Source organism: Ornithorhynchus anatinus, chromosome X3, assembly GCF_004115215.2.
Source record: "Ornithorhynchus anatinus isolate Pmale09 chromosome X3, mOrnAna1.pri.v4, whole genome shotgun sequence".
Taxonomy (NCBI): domain Eukaryota; kingdom Metazoa; phylum Chordata; class Mammalia; order Monotremata; family Ornithorhynchidae; genus Ornithorhynchus; species Ornithorhynchus anatinus.
The window spans coordinates 14310739-14329825 of NC_041751.1; the positions used below are offsets into that span (position 1 = coordinate 14310739).

General features: G+C 42.5%; 1 protein-coding gene across 2 annotated transcripts in view; it reads right to left on the minus strand.

Moving 5' to 3' along the window:
* Positions 1–19087, minus strand: part of CDH12 (cadherin 12) — a 503695-nt gene that overhangs the window by 143747 nt on the left and 340861 nt on the right. Inside the window, exon 1 of one of the 2 annotated variants that reach the window (XM_039910661.1) lies at positions 6325–6406. The exons of the other annotated variant lie outside the window; for it this stretch is intronic. The gene's annotated coding sequence lies outside the window, so the exon portion shown is untranslated. Of the gene's footprint in view, positions 1–6324; positions 6407–19087 lie in introns of those variants that run through there. 2 annotated transcript variants of the gene reach the window in all.

Genomic DNA, 19087 nt, shown 5'->3' on the forward strand with positions numbered 1-19087 from the left:
GCTATGTAGCCTACCATCTTTCCTTTCCGACGGCTCTCCCTGTCCTATCCTCTCCACTTGGCTGGTTCATTTCATCCAGCTCGGGTTCCTACTTGTCAGCTCTCTCACCTGTCTCTGCCTATCCGCTGATGGTTCGCTCCTGTCAATCAACAGCATGTACTGAATAGCTTCTGCATGCACTGTACTGAGCCCAAGGGAGAGAACAATAGAATGAATGGGCCTCATTCTTACCCTCAAGAAGTTCACTGTCACTCCTCTCTTTCCTTCTGAAGGAGGGTCACGGCCTCAGAATCTTTGATGAAGAGGATGAAGAGAGGAGAAACACCCACAAGGGAAGGGAGGAAAAGGACCCTCACAAAGCGTAAACACTTAGTACAGTGCTCCGCACACAGAAAGGGCTCGATAAATCTGATTGAATGAATGAAAGCCTGAGTGGGCCAAGAGATTCAACCCACAGTGTAGTTGGCATTGCGGCTAGCTTCTTCTCATCGCTATGGGATACGTCCTCCGGGATGGATCTCTGAAATAGAGGTGGCCTCTCTTCTGAGCCTCCCGGTTCTCTGTTGAAAAAGGAAATACTATGCCACCCGAAGTAAAATAGAGTCCCTTCCTGTCCCTGTGTGAAGTCAGTTAGCAGTAACGACTTGACCAACCGCGTCCGACATCCAGGAAAACGGGCCTCCGGTGGGCACTGACGCATTTTCCAATCTCATGAATAGGGCATTTCAACAGATGCCTCTTTGGCTTTCAGCATGGAAGGCCAAATTCAGACACTGGAGGGAGCAGATGGGGTGACAAAGGAAAACAAGGCAGAGAGACACATTAGTGATAGCCCTAATCAGACAATTTACAGAAGAAGTGTCAGGGTCGTGGTTGCATATTTATAATTTCTCACTGATTCTAATTCTTATTTCTTCCACTTAATTTATTTATCCCCACCTTTTTCATTTTTTCTTTCAGCTGTTTTCTTGTATCTTTTTTTCTCTTTATCTCTTTTTGGCCTTTCCTCTTATCTCCTTTTCTTTGCCTTTCTCTGTCTAGCTCTTTCTCCCCGTTTGTCTTACTCAACACACAGCAACACGAAAAGTCAAATGTGAAACTTTAGGAACACTACAGGTCCTTTCCATTCTTATAATGAAAAAGCCCAGACGATATAGAAAGCATATTTAAGAAGTCGTTGGCTGCCATCCGTTGCTACTTCTTCCTCCACCATCTCAATACTATTTATTGAGCGCTTATTATTCACGGCCCACCACACTAAGCGCCTGGGACAGTACAATTTAACGGCGCTTATGGTCACTTTCCCTGCCCATAAAGGTCTAGAAGAGGAGACTCCATATGGGAAGACAACCTGCCTTCTCTTGCTGCTCTTTCGATTGTTGCTGCCAGCGTGCATTCGCACATCTTCATCTCATACGGGAACTGAAGCTTTGCTTGATTTCAGCAATTACATTCCAGTGCCAGTTCACTCAACACAATACATTTGTCATTAAATGAATCAAGTACACGACTTGCCATTTCCTACCGAGACTTTGTCTAAAAGCCTCAGGAAGCCTGGGAAGACTTACAGTTCCAAGCCTTCTTTTCTAAACCCAAAGCTGCGTGCATAAACCACCCGTGTCAAAATAATCTACTACTTAATTTCATTTCATAAAGCCATGCTCCTGGTTTTCATTTCTTTAGTAGTTACCTACCACCAAGGATCAAGTGTTTATTATGAAGAAGGGGTAGAAGATGCATCTGAACTCATATTGCATGAGAATGCATACTGCCATTTAAACCAGGGAGATAACATCCTACTTTTCAGGAACAGATCTGGGAAATAGGAATTCACTTGGCAAGGTACTTTACTTTCTATAATACATGTCAAATCGCCAATACAGTAGTGATGTTAAACGGCACTGAAACCTTCTGGTGAGTCTGCATCCTATCTGACCTCACTGAGCAATGCATTATGGGGAAGTAATGTCAAACCTGCAGTAATATAGATTGATTGCCATAAATCAGTTTTAATAACTGGGCAAATAACCAGACTGGCATTTGTACTTTACTGGGCAGGACAAAGAATGACGTTCTATGGTCCTCAAATAATTATTAGCTCCTTTTCTTCATCTTTAAGATGGTGTCAAAAGAACCCCACTTTTTTTTATTAATCTCTCCGTTTCCCAAGCAGCTCACGGTCCGTGGGCATAATGGCTGTCATCTGGATTGAGTTGGGAGAATTTATTGGGGAATAGGTTTAATGCACAACTCAAAACCTTTCAGGATAATGAAAGAAATGAAAGAAGTGCCTCAAAATGGCATCATTTAGTGGAAGGGTTGACAGTAAGGTTGAAAGAGATCCCCAAGGAGACTATAGAATATCATTCCCTGGAGAATATTTAAATCAGGATAGATGTTCATTTCAGTAAAATGGGTCCGATGAAGTTACCCGAGGCGGCTTGATCCAAAGACGGTCGCGTCCTGAGATGATGGGCTGCAAACCGCAAAGTGGCAATCAATGGAGGGATTGATTACCGGTGATCAAATGGATGTGGTAAGTGCCATCTATTCTTCTCCTCCATACGAGCGGTGCAGAAGAGACCTGGAATGCCTTATTTTTGTCCTTGCAACTAATCTCCATACTGTACTTCATTGATTGTGGTCTTCTTCAATTGCTTATTGAGTGCTAAAGCACTGAGCCAAGCAATGGGATGGATATAAGATAATCACATCAGAGAGTGTCCCCATCCTACCTAAACCTAAGGATAGCAACAGATGCAGATTCCTTAAGGTCAAGAATCACATCTTCCAACTCAATTATACTGCACTTTCCCTAGTGCTTAATACAGAGCGCTGCACACTGTACGCACACACAATAGCATGGATTGATTGACTGACTGAAGGACTGGTGGCCCAGAGAGGTGGATTGACTTGCCCAAGGTCACAAAGCAAGCTAGTGGTAGAGCTGGGATTGGAACCCTGAATCCAGACTTCAGGGTTGTTTTTTTTTTTCCTAAGCCTCACTGCCTCTAAGTAAGTCTATCTTCATAAACAAAGAGGACAATACCCAAAAAAGCTCAGGGAGTCTGTGCCCAGGCTATGTGGCAGTGCGGGGGGAGGAGGTGGGAGGAGAGTCGCGGGGAGGAATTCTCCATACACATTGAGGCAGGAAAACAGAAGGACCTCAACCATTCTCCAGGATGGCTGTACTAGAATAGCTAGATGACATAGGAGCTGGCAAGGTGACTGAGTGCTTTAAAGCTGATGGTAAGGTGTTTCTCTTTGAAGTGAGGGTGGATGGGAAACAACTGGAAGATTTTGCGGACTGGGAAGCTTGACCATTTTCATACACATCAGTTTATTTAAAATGAATTTATTTCACCTGCCCATTGTTTCCTTCTCTTTTTCTCTTCTCTTTGAATAATACTGTACCTGTCTCTGCTATTGGATCATCAACTCTTTGGGGAAAGGGACTGTGGCTTTCACCTCAGTTGTACGCTCTTAAGCAGAGGGCCCTGAAAACACTAGGTGCTCACAACACTGACGATTAATGGCTTAGCTGATCGTAGCTCTCTGGTATTCCCATGGACTGATTTCCACTCTATATTCTATGCAAAGGAGTCTGATTCGCAGGTATCTAATTCGTTAACTGTCACAAAAGTTGTTGCAGAATTAAAACACTGTGTCTGTGTTCCTGTGACAAAATGAACTTCAAAGGCTAGGGGCCTCACAAAATAGATGTAGAAAGCAGAACTCTTCAGCATTAGTTATGGAAAGGGCTGTTATTTCAGTGCGCAACAACAGAACAACAAACACCAAAGCAAGGCAGATATCGAAACTGACATACCATCAGTCCTAATTAGACTTGGAGACTAGCTCTATGATGAGATGAAAGGGAGAGGTTTCCACTCCTTTTGTGATGTTGAGCTGGAAACCCAATGAAACAGTATGTTGGGCTACAACTTTCACTTTCTACATTATCAAATGAACTGAATTTTCTTTTCAATTCTGGGAGATTAGATTATAATCTCTACTTGGTAAGGGAACTGCAAATGTATAGGTATATAAATTAAGGCACAGATTATCTCCAAAGATGAATTAACTGGGAAGAATAATTGAGATTATGCTTTGGAAAACATTTGTTTGATATGGTACAGATTGACTACAAAAAAGTCTCCTTTGAATGGTATTTGTAATGGATTTACTATATGCCAGGCTCTGTAATAAACATGGGGTAGATACGGTCCATATCCCTCATGGGGTTCATGGTCTTAATTCCAATTTAATAGATGAGGTAACTGAGGCCCAATCAGAAGAAGTGACTTGCCCAAATTCACACAGCAGACACGTGACAGAGCCAGGATTAAAACCCAGGTCTTTTTGACTCCCAGGTTGTATGATGACCTTCCCTTCAGTGTTGCCAATATCACATTTGCTCCTTGGCATGATTCCTGGTAGTAAAGCTGGGGAAAAAGAAATCTACAAGCAATTTCTTATTTTGTGGCTAAAACAGGGAGAGAAGATAAAGCTCAAGAGGAAAGGAACATGCCACCCAACTCTACTGCACTGTACTCTCCCAAGCACACGGGAACTACTCAATAAGTACTACTGATTGCTTGACTGACTGAGGAAGAAATGTTCTCTTTCCATTTGCCCCCTTTTCCGGATAACATCATTGTAAGGGTGGTTAATTTCTGGTTGGCCCAGACCATTTTGGAAAGATGATACCACCTTTTCTATGTATCTCCCTCTGACTCAAGTACCCGCGTGGCCCGTCTCGTCCATCAAATCTAGCAAAAGCAAAACCCTCTTGACCCCCAACTGGTCTTTATAAGATTTTCTAGCCACTGTCAGAAAATGACTCTGCCAGCTAATTGGATACAGGCAGAATCCAATCAATCAATAAATTACATTTATTGAGAGCTTACTGCATGCAACGCACTGTACAAAGAGCTTGGGAGCGTACATCACAACAATGTAACAGACACAGCCACTGCCCAAGCCAGTTTAGATTCTAGAGGGGGAGACAGATATTAATATAAATAGATGTCAGATATGTACATGAGTGCTGTGAGGCCGGGAGAGGGGATGAATAAAGGGAGCGAGTCAAGGTGAAGCAGAAGGGAGTGGGAAAAGAGGAAATTAGGACTTTGTCAGGGAAGGTCTCTTGAATGAGATGTGCTTTCAGTAAGGCTTGGAAGGTGGGGACAGTGATTGTCGGATATGAAAAGGGAGGGCTTTAGAGGCCAGAGGCAGCATGTGGGCGAGAGGCTGACAGCGAGATAGATGAGATCAAAGTACAGTGAATAAGTTTGTATTAGAGGAGCAGAGTGTGCGAGTTGGACTGTACTAGGAGAGTAGCTAGATGAGGTAGGAGCTGGCAAGGTGATTGAGTGCTTTAAAGCTGATGTAAGGTGTTTCTGTTTGATGTGAGGGTGGCTGGAACACCACTGGAAGATTGTTGAGGACTGGGGAAGCGGGACCTGGAAGTTTTCTGTACAAAAATGAACTGAGCGGGCAGAGTAGGAAGGGACAAGAGGCCGGGAGTTCAGCAAGGAGGATGACAGTAATAATAATAATGTAATAATAATGTTGGTATTTGTTAAGCGCTTACCATGTGCAGAGCACTGTTCTAAATGTTGGGGTAGATATAGGGTAATTAGGTTGTCCCACGTGAGTCTCACAGTCTTAATCCCCATTTGGCAGAGGAGGGTACTGAGGCACAGAGAAGTCAAGTGACTTGCCCACAGTCACACAGCTGACATGTGGCAGAGCGGGGATTTGATCCCATGACCTCCGACTCCTACGCCCGTGCTCTTTCCACTGAGCCACGCTGCTTCTCTAGTAATCAAGGTGGGATAGGATAAGTGCTTTGATTAACATGATAGCTGTTCAGATGGAGAGGAAGGGGTGTATTTTAGTGGCATTGTGAAGGATAAAACAACGAGATTCAGTGATAGATTGAATATGTGGGTTGAATGACAGAGAGGAGTCAAGGATAAAACCAAGGTTATGGGCTTGTGAGACAGGAAGGATGGTGGTGCTGTCTGCAGTGATGGGAAAGTCGGTAGGAGGCCAGCGTATGGGTAGGAAGATGAGATCTGTTTAGGACATGTTAAGTTTGAGGTGACACAAGAAATCCAAGTGGAGATGTCTTGAAAACAGAACTTCAAATATAAAGACCTTTGCCAACGCCTGATACTGACAGTTCTTAGTTGCATATTATTATCATTATTATTATTTGAACTGATTTAAATTTACATCTCGTGTATTGTTTTGCTCCCCAGGACTCCACCTCTCCTGCCACACCTTTTTCCTTCAGAAAAGAGACGTTGATCTTACATGATTGCTTGTATTTCCTTGGAATACGTCCTTGATGAAAACGACTGAGGCTCTGATCTGCCAGATCAACGGGCTTCTGCAAAGAGTGACCTCAAAAGAGGAGGGAGACGAGAAACATTTGAAGATGTTAGGCTCAGCTTTTCATCCCTGAGCTTTTATCAATCAAACTCTTGAAATCCTGTTTTTAGCTCCTGTCCTGTGAATAAACTTCCCTCTCTACGTTTCAATCAGATCTCTTTCTATTTGAAAACTAAAGCCGTTAAAGTGGACTCACTTCACATTAGATCACCTCAGGACACAAACCCAGGGTAAATCGAGGGTCAATCAGAAATGCATGTGGGTAAAACTCTGTCTGCTGGTGGTAGTCCAGAAAGACTTGAAAGGATTCAGAGGCAGTCACAGTCCTAATTCTAGCTCAGCTACTTCGAGGATTGTAAGGTCGTGCTGTGTCACAGTCAGTTTTTGAGCAGCGAGCTGGGTCGTGAAGCGTTCCCTATTTTTCCCCCTCTTCAAAGCCCTACTGAGTGCTCACCTCCTCCAGGAGGCCTTCCCACACTGAACCCTCCCTTTCCCTCTGCTCCTCCTCCCCTCCCCATTCCCTACTCCCTCCCTCTGCTCTTCCCCCTTCCCCTCCTCAGAGCACTTGTGCATGTTTGTATATATTATTTATTACTCTATTTATTTTGTTAATGATGTGTATATATCTGTGATTCTATTTATCTCGATGATATTGACGTCCGACTACTTGTTTTGTTTTGTTTTGTTTTCTGCCTCCCCCGTTTAGACCGTGAGCCCATTGTTGCCCAGGGATTTTCTCTATCTGTTGCCGAACTGTGCATTCCAAGTGCCTAGTACAGTGCTCTGCACATAGTAAGTGCTCAGTAACAACGATTGAATGAAGGAATGAATGATGTGAAACCAACAGAAATCCGTTTGGAAGAGGGCAAGGGAAATGCAGGGGAAAAAAATGAGAAAACTACATTTCCCAAGAAGAAAAGAGACTCAATGCCTGCATTTCCTAATAGCCCTCTTGGCAGAGTTTGTCTTCATAGCTGAGGATAACGATAATAATGATGATAATAATAATAATAATGTTGGTATTTATTAAGCGCTTACTATGTTCCAAGCACTGTTCTAAGTGCTGGGGTAGATACAGGGTAATCATGTTGTCCCACTTGAGGCTCACAGTCTTCATCCTCATTTTACAGATGAGGTAACTGAGGCACAGAGAAGTTAAGTGACTTGCCCAAAGGCACACAGCTGAGAAGTGGCAGTGCCAGGATTTGAACCCATGACCTCTGACTCCCAAGCCCGGGCTCTTTCCACTGAACCACACTGTTTCTAAGATGGAGTTGGGAGCTAGAAGATATTCTAAGTATTCCAGAACACCAAAAAGTATTCTAATCTTGGGAGAAGGGCAAGTTCTTCCCCTGCATATCTTAACTAAGGATAGATAGTACAGAATTCTCAATACTGGATGCTACCTGTCAATGTTCCGAAGTGAAGGTTAATTTCACTTTTAAATCCTCGTAGTCTTCCCACTAAAACTTTCCTATGAAATTGGAACTGCATCTAGTATTATATTTTAATTGCTACCTGTCCAATATCTTCATGGTTTGCACTGAGTACTTTCAGTGCGTTTGGCAGTGATTAAGTCTCACCCCATCTATAGCTATCTGTACACATCTTTATGCAGTACTTGTAAAACACTGAAAGTTAAAATGGTTTGTGTATTTACCCAGGACGGGTTCCTTGCACTTCACACTGGGGTTCTATTCTGTGAGAAAACAGCAGAACCAAGTATAACAATCAATCAGTGGTCTCTTTTATGGTACTTGCTAAGTGCTTACTATATTCCAGCACTGTACTAAGTGCAGAGGAATCAATTGCGTTTATTAAACACTTACTGTGTGCAGAACACTGTACTAGGCACTTGAGAGAGTTGGCAGACACATTCCCTGCCCACAGTGAGCTCAGAGTCTAGAGGATGAGCTTATAGACTAGAGGGAAAAATTCATTCAATCATATTTACTGAGCACTTATTGTGTGCAGACCACTTTACTGAGCGCTTGGGCAAGATGAGAAATATATGAGTTGAATGCAGTCCCTGTCACACACGGGGCTCCCATTCTGTCAGAAGGGGAAGGAATTAATCCATATTTCACAGAGGAACACAGAGGTTAAGTGACCTACCCAATGTCACGCAGCAGGCAAGGGGAGGAGCTGGGATTAGCTCTTTTCCCTAGGCCGCACTGTTTTTAAGTGCTTACCGCATGTAGAGAGCACTGTACTAAGCACTAGGGAAAGTACAATGCCGTAGAGTCGGTAATAAAATTATGGTATTTGTTAAGCGCTCACTATGTGCAGAGCACTGTTCTAAGCACTGGGGTAGATAGAGGGTGATCAGATTGTCCCACGTGGGGCTCACATTTTTTAATCCCCATTTTTACAGATGAGGTAACTGAGGCACAGAGAGGATAAGTGCTTCGCCCAAAGTCACACAGCAGACAAGTGGCGGAATCGGGATTAGAACCCGCGACCTCTGACTCCCAAGCCCGGGCTCCTTCCACTAAGCCACGCTGCTTCTCTAGGCATCATCCCTGCCCACGAGACGTTTACCACCTGGAAGGCGAAACCAGCTGTACATTGAACAAAGTGGATTAGGTTCCCGAGTCAAACCCACTGGAGTTTCCCAGAGTTAAAGCCAAATATGTGTGGATTTGGGGGGACGTGGGTGGCGGGGTGCCGTGGCTGGGGAATGGAACGAGGCGGGGAATGCACTGCTAAGGCTCAAACGCAAACAGAACAACCGAAAAGCTCGTCAGACGGCTCAGCTGAGTTGGTCAAACTCCAACAGCCTGCAAACAGGGCAAGGAAGTTGTTCAGAGCTTAACTACTGAAATTTATAGTGAGCATCATTATTAATTAATCGATCATCTTTATGGAAAGCTTACTGGGTGCTAAGCATCATAATAAGCACTCTGGAGAGAATTAAGCAACGTCAAACACTCTGCTAAGTAATGGGGTAGATACAAGATGATGTACAGTGCCTGCTATATAGTAAGTGCTTAACAGATACTACTACTATTAATAATCATAACGATGGTATCTATCAAGTGCTTACTATTTGCCAAGCACTATTCAAAGCTCTGGGGTAGATACAAGGTAATGAGGTTGTCCCATGAGGGTGCACAGACTCAGTCCCCATTTCACAGATGAGGTAACTGAGGCACGGAGAAGTTAAGTGACTTGCCCAAGGTCACCCAGCAGAGAGGAGGCGGGGCCGGGATTAGTCCTCTGACTCCCCAACCCGGGCTCTTGCCACTAGGCCGTGCAGCCTCTTACTATCATTACTACTAGTAATGAGAAGCAGCGTGGCTCAGTGGAAAGAGCATGAGCTTTGGAGTCAGGGCTCATGAGTTCGAATCCCAGCTCTGCCACTTGTCGGCTGTGTGACTGTGGGCAAGTCACTTAACTTCTCTGTGCCTCAGTTCCCTCATCTGTAAAATGGGGATTAAGACTGTGAGCCCCACGTGGGACAACCTGATTCCCCTATGTCTACCCCAGCGCTTAGAACAGTGCTCGGCACATAGTAAGCGCTTAACAAATACCAACATTATTATTATTACTACAACTGCTAATAATAATAAAATATTGGACACAATTTGGGTCCCAGAAGGGGCTCACACTCTAAGAGGAAAGGAGAACAAGTATTTTATCTCCATCTACAGCTCGCTGTGGGCAGGGAATGGGCTCGGTCATTGTTATATTGTACTCTCCCAAGCGCTTAATACAGTGCTTTGCACACTCAACAATACAATTTAATGAATGAGCCCCACAGAGTAGGTCACCTGTCAAAGACCACAAAGCAGGATAGTAAAAATAACAGTGTTTCTTGACTCCTAGCTCTCTGCTCTTTCCACTAGGCAACACTGCCTCATGGTTAGAGTTCCCACTGCAGCTCAAGCTGACACAGGAAACAAGAAACAATCCCCATGCGCATCAAGCAATTTTACTGCAGCACGGAAGTATGTGGAAGCCGCCAAGCCCCTTCCACCCTTTAAGTCCCACCCTGGATAAAAAATCTTTAATCAACATTGTTAAGAAGACACTTCCAGAGTGTCAATGGCTTAGTTAACTCTTTATCTGCCTACTGAGTAAATCAGTGAAGTGAAAAAGGCAAAGATATTAAATAGCATGAAAGAATTATCTCAAAGATATTTCGGCCAAGTTACTGTTTATTCCTTTTTTTTTTTTCCTTTGCCTGGGTTCGGTGAAAAGATGTGGGGGATATTGCTATTCCTTAGAGCCTTGTCTCTGGAGAAAAACAGTAGTTTTCCATTTCAGAGAGAAGGAAAAGGTCTTTGTGCTCCTTTTTCAATCAATGGTTTCTGATGCCCAGACACAATTCCGTACAATCCGCTGTGTTTAAGAGAAAAAAATATCAGGTAAAGAATTAAGGCCCACTTTGTAGATAGCAAATATGCAGACGTAGCCTGCAATTTTTAAAGACATTCTCCATTTATTGATCTGTCTTTTGCCTTTCACCACGTAATCTTCCTAGTATTCAGTCCAGTGTTATACACATAGTAAGTGATCAATAAATGCCATTGACTGATTGATCTCTGTGTCATAATTAAGCAAGCTCGATGTCTCTGTACATGGTGGCTCTGCTTGTCAATCAGTCAATCAACAGCATTTATTGAGTGTCCGCTGTGTGCAGAACACTGTACTAAGCACTTGGGAGAGTACAATACAAACCATGTTATTTTCTGATTTTTCCCATGGCTTCCAGCAGACACATTCTACTGAAAAAAAAAAATAATTTCTTTAACTCCGTTTCTGAAAAAGGTCCAGCTGTTTATGGAGATGCTTTGAAGTACTAGAGGCCACCTGACATTAGGGCAGCTGCTTTATTCATACTTCGGAGTGCTCCTTCCTTCCACCGCTCAGAGGTAATGAATCAGACTGAGCTTGTCTAGATAAATCTTACACGGTATTTGGATTACACATATACGCCGTCAATTGATTAACTGATCTATCATCAGAGTGCACTACAGTTCAGTTCAGAATTAGAACTGTCACTGTATATTTTTCTCCCACAGACAAAGGCATTTTACCGTTGGATTGAATATCCTGTTTTTCCATTCTCCTCAACCCCTGAAAATTGCAGTCCTGAAGGTTGGGCTAGAGCCTGCTCTGTTAATATTTCACAGGTCTGGAGAATGAGAAACTCACACTACATTCCATAAACTACACGGAGAAGACTTTGACCCTAAAGTCAATTGATTAATCGATCCGAACTATCAAACGATTACTCTGTTCAGAAGACTGTACTCAGCACTTGGGAGAGTACAATATAACAAGAGTTGGTAAAAGGAGCTTAAAGTCTAGAGGGGGAGACAGATATTAGAATAAATTATGGATACATACGTCAGTTCTGTGGGACTTAGGGTGGGGTGAATAATGGGTATAAATTCAAGCGCGAGGGAAACAGTGAAGGGAGAGGGAGTAGGGGAAATGGAGTCTTAGCTGGGGAAAGCTTCTGTATCCTCCATCCCCAGCTCTTATTTGTACAGGAAAATGGAAGTGCATCAGCTAGGATCAGTGACTTAAAACAATTTATCTCTTAGGAGGGTTCCCACAATCTCAAACTGGGGAACGTGGAAGGAAAGTTTAGTTCATCTCTAGCGTCCATAGACACTGGCATTCAGAATTTTCTTCATTCATTAGTATCCTGAATGAGACTTCAACATGTATCAGACCATGTCTTCTCATGGTAAGTCTGTTCCCCACCCCTTCCGCACCCAAGAAACTAAATTTTCTATTTCTTCCATATCCCCCGACATGTCCATCGTCACCACAAATCCTGGTCCTTAAGAGTTTCAGTTTTGCATCTGTGGTTCCTGTGGGGTTTAGCATGACAAGATTTGATGGGGAAGCTGCCCCTAAGCAGTCAATTTCTCTCTTTTTTCCCCCTTTTGTTCCTCAAGTAGAGCCAATGTCCATAGATTTCCAGAGAAATATGCCACATATTCTGGATCATCTTTAACAAAAACTTCAAACACAGGGCATATAGTGAAGTGATCCATTTCAATAGCTAAATCTTGATTCTGGACTCAAAGGAAAAGGGAATGGCTTAAAAAAAAATCAAAGAAGAGATAAACCCACATTTGAAGAAGAGAATGTCATCCCCCAAAGAAAAATGAGGAGATTTCTGAGAGCAAAGCCAAGAAAAAGTGTAACAAATTTGCCTTTCATCTTCCATTGATTATTTTAGTACTCCCAGGAAATCAAGGAGAAAGTCTCCAATCGCTGATTTCCTTCAGCTCTGCTGAGAAGTGAGTTGTTCACTAAATTGCATCTAATAGACTTCTCTCTTTGGTAGGGTGAAGCTCCCTGGCACTTTGGAGATCAAAATTCTCAGCATGGTAAATGTCTTTTTACCATGTCTTTTTGAGAAGCAGCGTGGCTCAGTGGAAAGAGCACGGGCTTTGGAGTCAGGGCTCATGAGTTCGAATCCCAGCTCTGCCACTTGTCAGCTGTGTGACTGTGGGCAAGTCACTTCACTTCTCTGTGCCTCAGTTCCCTCATCTGTAAAATGGGGATTAAGACTGTGAGCCCCACGTGGGACAACCTGATTCCCCTTTGTCTACCCCAGCGCTTAGAACAGTGCTCGGCACATAGTAAGCGCTTAACAAATACCAACATTATTATTATTATTTTTTTTTTTTCAGTGTCTTCATCACCTTGTAAATAAGTGAAGGTAAGCACCTGGAAGGTCTCTAGAGCTTAGGAAAAGTTCAATGAAAGAACAACAATAAATACTGACTACATCTGTTGTGACATTTTATGTACAGATCTATATCTGGGACACACACACATTCATACCTTTCTGTAACTCGTATTTCAATACAGGTTTTCCTAAGAACACTGTGAGGGAATCAGGGAAGCTTCACCAAAGCCAGCTTCTATGTAAAATTAATAATAATATGCACCAGACACTGACTATACTAATCAATAAAGAAGAAGCTTGGCTCAGTGGAAAGAGCACGGGCTTGGGAGTCAGAGGTCATGGGTTCGAATTTCGGCTCTGCCACTTGGCAGCTGTGTGACTGTGGGCAAGTCACTTCACTTCTCTGTGCCTCAGTTACTTCATCTGTAAAATGGGGATTAAGACTGTGAGCCCCACGTGAGACAACCTGATTACCCTGTATTTATCCCAGCACTTAGGACTTAGAACAGTGCTCTGCACATAGTAAGCACTTAACAAATACCAACATTATTATTATTATTATTAAGCACTGGGGTGGACACAAGCAAATCGGTTTGAACACAATCCCTGTCTCACATGGGGCTCACAGTCTCAGTCTCCCTTAAACATACGAAGCAACTGAAGCACCGAGACTAATCATGATAATAATGATGACGATGGCATTTGTTAAGCGCTTATGTGCCAAACACTGTTCTAAGCACTGTGGTAGATATGAGGTCATCAGATTGTCCCATGTGGGGCTCACTGTCTTAATATCCATTTTACAAATGAGGTAACTGAGGCAGAGAGAAGTGAAGTGACTTGCCCAAGGCCACACAGCAGGCAAGTGGAGGACCCGGGGTTCAAAGCCACGACCTTCTGACTCCCAGGTCTGTGATCTATCCACTACGTCATGCTGCTTCTCTGTCTAGGACATAAAATTTCAACAAAATACTTGGTAAATCAGACAAGACTTGGAGCTGACTGAGGCACAGCATTTTCCTGAGCATTCTTGTGCAGGATTAAGGGACCTAGACTACTTGATTAAACTCTTAACTATCATATAAATATCTAATCAAATCAAGGGGCTTTATATTTTTGATTGCAATAAAGCAGTTCTTGCAGACCCGCTATCTTCTGCATATTTTTTTTGTAAGAAACAAAAATTCAGTATTATTCATTTCATACCTATTACTGCATAGGAGCATTCAACTACTACGGCCTAATAATAATGATGATAATGATAATAGTTAATGACATTAGTAAATTATGGTCTTTGTTTTTTTACTATGTGCCAACCGCTGCACTTAGAACCGGGATAGATACAAGATTATTAAGTCAGGCATATCTTAAAGTTCATGCTGAGTTTGATCTGCCATCCTTAGACTTTGTACATGTACTGCTGGATAATTTAGTAGGTATTTTTTTCTTTTTTCCTGAGAGAAAGAAGAAGGGAGAGGGTATTGAGGTAGGTCATATGGAGGTAAGATAGACCAGCAAATTGGAAGCTGGAAATAGAAAGCCAAAAAAACTTTCATTATCCAAGCTACATGAAATTAAAGAGATACATTAAAGTGATATATTTCATAAAAAAATGAATCAATGCTAAATATAGAAAATTAGCTTCACTTGTATAGACCTTGCTTTCAAGTGGGCATGTTTGTTTTAGAATTACTGACATGAGGATTTTTAAAATTTATTTATTTCAGAAAGTATTCTGCATATCAGTCTAGGCATTAAAATTCACTTTAAGATAGCATTAAGCAGGGAAACAACATCACGGTAAAATAGTTACAGTGAAAAAAAAGGGAGGGTTGAAAGAAAAGAAATGAGAGAGGAAAAAGGGAAGAAAAAACAGAAGAGAGAAGGAAGGGAAGCCACAAGGGAGGGATGAAAGAAAGATGTACTCCAGAGGTGATTCACATATTCAGAAGATTTTGAATATATACATTTATTAAGATAATAGTCATTACTTTGGTTTTGAGACACATGAGACTAAAGCTTGTAAGGTACACTGGACATTAGCAATTGCTTTTAAATATTAAAATTCTATTAATAATCTTGGAAAGTTGCTGATGATTTCTGAGGAAACATTACCACTGATGAAAATTCTTCAGGGCATTCAGAATTAATTTTATACATTTTCCAGAATATAATACGATCACAGAGTAGCTTAAATGGCTTCATTATTTTATGTGACCCCGGAAATAACTTTAAATCAGACTTCATAATGCATTTATGAGAGCTGATTTAAAGCAGTCATTATCTTTCAAATCCTTGGTTTACTAATAGCACCGCGTATGCATAGACACTGCCTGAATCTGTAAATGCCTGATGGAGTGACCCGACATTATCATCAGTGCACTGTGGTCAGTCCGTAGAATATGCTGATCCTGATTCAGAAATGTTACGGAAGCAATAGGTTGTGAACTGATGTTCATAACACTTGGTTTTCAGGCTGCCGATGATTGATGGGAGTCATAAAGCGTGGCCCTGTTCTTCAGTGAACCTTTGTCGTTGCTCGTCACAATTCTGATGCTAATGGAATTAGGCCTTTATTGGGAGAGAAGCCCAAGGTTAGATGGGCAGTGGAGCTCCTGATTCTTGACCAAAATTTATTTTCTTGCTGCCAATTAGAAAAGAAAAGGGCAAGACGAATGCTGAACTTTGGGCTCCTGGGAATAAATAGGTGCTGAGAATGCATGATTAAGTACAATAAAAATCTAAATTCATAGATGGACATATTTGCATTTTAATGAGGTCATAATTCAGTAAGCAATTGAGGGGAAAAATAATGTCATGAGAAATGACACTTCCGTGTTTATATCTGATCATTAATAACAATAATTTTGACATTCATTTATCACTTAAGTTGTGCTAAATAAAGACACGAGGTTATCAGATCTGATAGAATCCCTGTCCAAAACTGAGTTCCAGTCTATCTTTATTCTACGGTTAAGGCAACTGAGTCCCGCGGAGGCTGGGTGACTTGCCCAAGGTCATCCAGCAGGCTAATAGCAGAAATGAGATTAGAACCAGGGTCTCCTGACTACCAGTCCCCTGCTCTTTTCAATAGGCCACATTAGGTAAATTGGTAAATTGTAGGTTTTGTCTGTTGTTTTAACACACTTCCGTTGATGAAGTATTCCCATAATCAAGGTAGAACTGGGACCAAAGGAGGAAGACCTCTGTGCAATACCTCATCGGAATTACATTTCCCAGAATCTTCAAGAACCTCCTGGGAAGAAGGAGAGGAAAGATGAGCAGACCTTTAAATTCCAAGGACAGGAAGCTTTCTGATCCTTTTCTTCCATTCCCTGTTCTCGTTGCTTCATAATCTGCCAGAAGCAGCGTGGCTCAGTGGCAAGCGCACAGGCTTGGGAATCAGAGGACATGGGTCCTTAACCCCGGCTCCGCCACTTCTCTGCCTTGTGACCTTGGGCAAGTCACTTCACTTCTCTGTGTCTCAGTTACCTCATCTGTAAAATGGGGATGAAGACTGAGAGCCCCGTGTGGGACAACCTGATTACCTTGTATCTACCCCAGTGCTTAGAACAGTGCTTGGCACATAGTAAGTCGTTAGCAAATATCATCATTATTCTTCTTAGTATTATAATTGCCCAGGCCCAAGTCCAGGTGAAAAGGAGTAATCCCTCCCATCAGCATCTATCCTGTGCAGTGCATTTCACTATGCATCGGGAAAGAGTTCACAAGTCAAAACCCATATGTTTGTAAGCACTTGAATTTAGCTTCTTTTTCTCCACATCACATTAACGTAGAATCCCTGTGATTACTAAATGAAAATGACTAAAACGAGTAGGAATTTTCCTATGACTCCTCTGCCTTTATCTATACGCCACCTGGATGGCACTGATCATTCTATGGTCTGTAACTGCAAATACGTGATATTTCGAAGAAAAGAAAATCTTACCCTGGCAAAATCTCTGCTCTAAAATTGTCACCCTTCTCCAAATTGCCACAGCTGGCTGTCATGTTGACAGCAGCTGTTTCCCTGAAACATTATTGTATTTCATTCGGTAAAACTACAGAGAGACAAGGGTGAGAAACATTCTGCACATAGAGGGCACAACAGTGACACAGGAATTTAGTTTCAATTATTAATTCCCAATTAATCCAGTGTTTTGTATAGCTCAATTTTCCCACAATAAAACAGTTCTCCTAGAATCGAGTTATTGCATCATTTAAAAAAAAAAAAGTTCAGTTCACAACTCCCCAAACCTCAAGAATCTTCAGTGGTTGTCTATCCATCACTGCATTAAACAGAAACTCCTTGACGTTGGCTTTAAAGCACTCAGTCAGGTTGTCCCCTCCTACTTTACCTTACTGATCTACTACACACTTCAATTCTTTAACTTGCTCAGTGTGCTACAGACTTATCTATTTTGCCATCGACCCTTTTCCCATGTCTTCCCTCTGGCTTGGAACCTCTCCCCGCCCTCTCACCTCCATATTTGTCAGACCACCACGGTCCCCGCCTTTAAAGCCTAATTAAGGTTACATCTCCTCCAAGAGGCCTTCCCTAATTAAGCCCTCTTCTCCCCAGATCACTCTCCTTTCTTTATATACTCACTTTAAGCATTTGGTTTCCAGCTCACCCTCAGCCCCGCAGGACTTATGTACAGATCTACACACTGAATATTCTAAATTATTCATATTAATGTCTACACAGAATACAATTAAATACAGAATTAATGTCTGCATTCCCCACCTCTAGACAGTAAGCTTGTTGTGGGGAGGGAAAGCATCTACTAATTCTGTTGCATTGTACTCTTCCACGTCCTCAGTTGAGTGCTCTATAATCTATCAGTCATATGTAAACACTGCTGTGGAGAACTGTACTGAGCTCTTGGAAGACTACAATATAATCGAGTGAACTGGTTCCTGCCCATAGAGAGCTTACAGTCTAGAAGATGGAGCGATGGAGTGATGGAAAGTGATGGAGTGTTTTAAAGCCAGTGGTGAGGAGCATTTGTTTGCTATGGAGGTGGATGGGCAATCACTGGAGTTCTCTGAGGAGGGGGTTGGTGACATGTCCTGGACGTTTCTGTAGAAAAATGATCCGGGCAGCAGAATGAAGTATGGATCTGAGGTCGTTTATTGTAACTTGAGGTCACCCTGGGGGCTTCATTTAACTAATAATTTCTCCAACCTTGTTTCTCCATTCCTTTTCAAGCATGCACTAGGCCACAGTGTAGCTGATAAAGGGAATCCACTAGATTTGTGTGCATGGATTCATCAGCATCATTTTTCTGGTGAACACTTAGCTAAGAATCTCATCTTGCCCTGACAGTCTTACCTAACAGGAAGCCCGGTACCAGTGTCGGGCACCATTTTTTCTGCCACGTTTACACTGACAGGATCTGCAGCACTGCAGGCTGGTGGAAATCTAAATCACAGGCCTGAGGTGTGTAAATACATCAGCATAGCAGAGTGCTTTCCCCCAAACTGTCAGGAAACCTTGCCTTATTCACATTTTGCTTCCGAATCTGGGAACGGAAAGTGCCATCACGCAATTATGACATTTTTTAAGCGTTAAATAGGCGCCAGGTTTTAGAGTAGAAAATTAGCTCAGACGTAGTCCCTGTTCCAACCTGGATTCAGAGTCTAAAAGGGAAGGAGAGTCAATACATCATCCCCACTTCACAGAGTAGGCAACTGGCACAGAGAGGTCCAGTGACTTTCCCAAGGTCACACAGTTGGCCAGTGGCAAACCAGGGACTGTAATTCAAGTGCCCTGATTCACAAACCCATTTTCTTTCCACTGGGTCCTCCTGCTTCCTTGGCCACTTCTTCCATCCTACTTAGTTGTTGGTGAAGGATTGAAAGTGGAGCTAATATCAATTGAGATTCTTAGTCACTGATAATCAGTCCTACCCCTTTGGAAGAACAGAGTTTTTAATCACCATATGTCCATCTGCGGGTCTGATTTGAAAACTCTGACCTTGAGCCTCCATCGCACTCTGTGAAGTGAAGATTGGCAGAGCACTG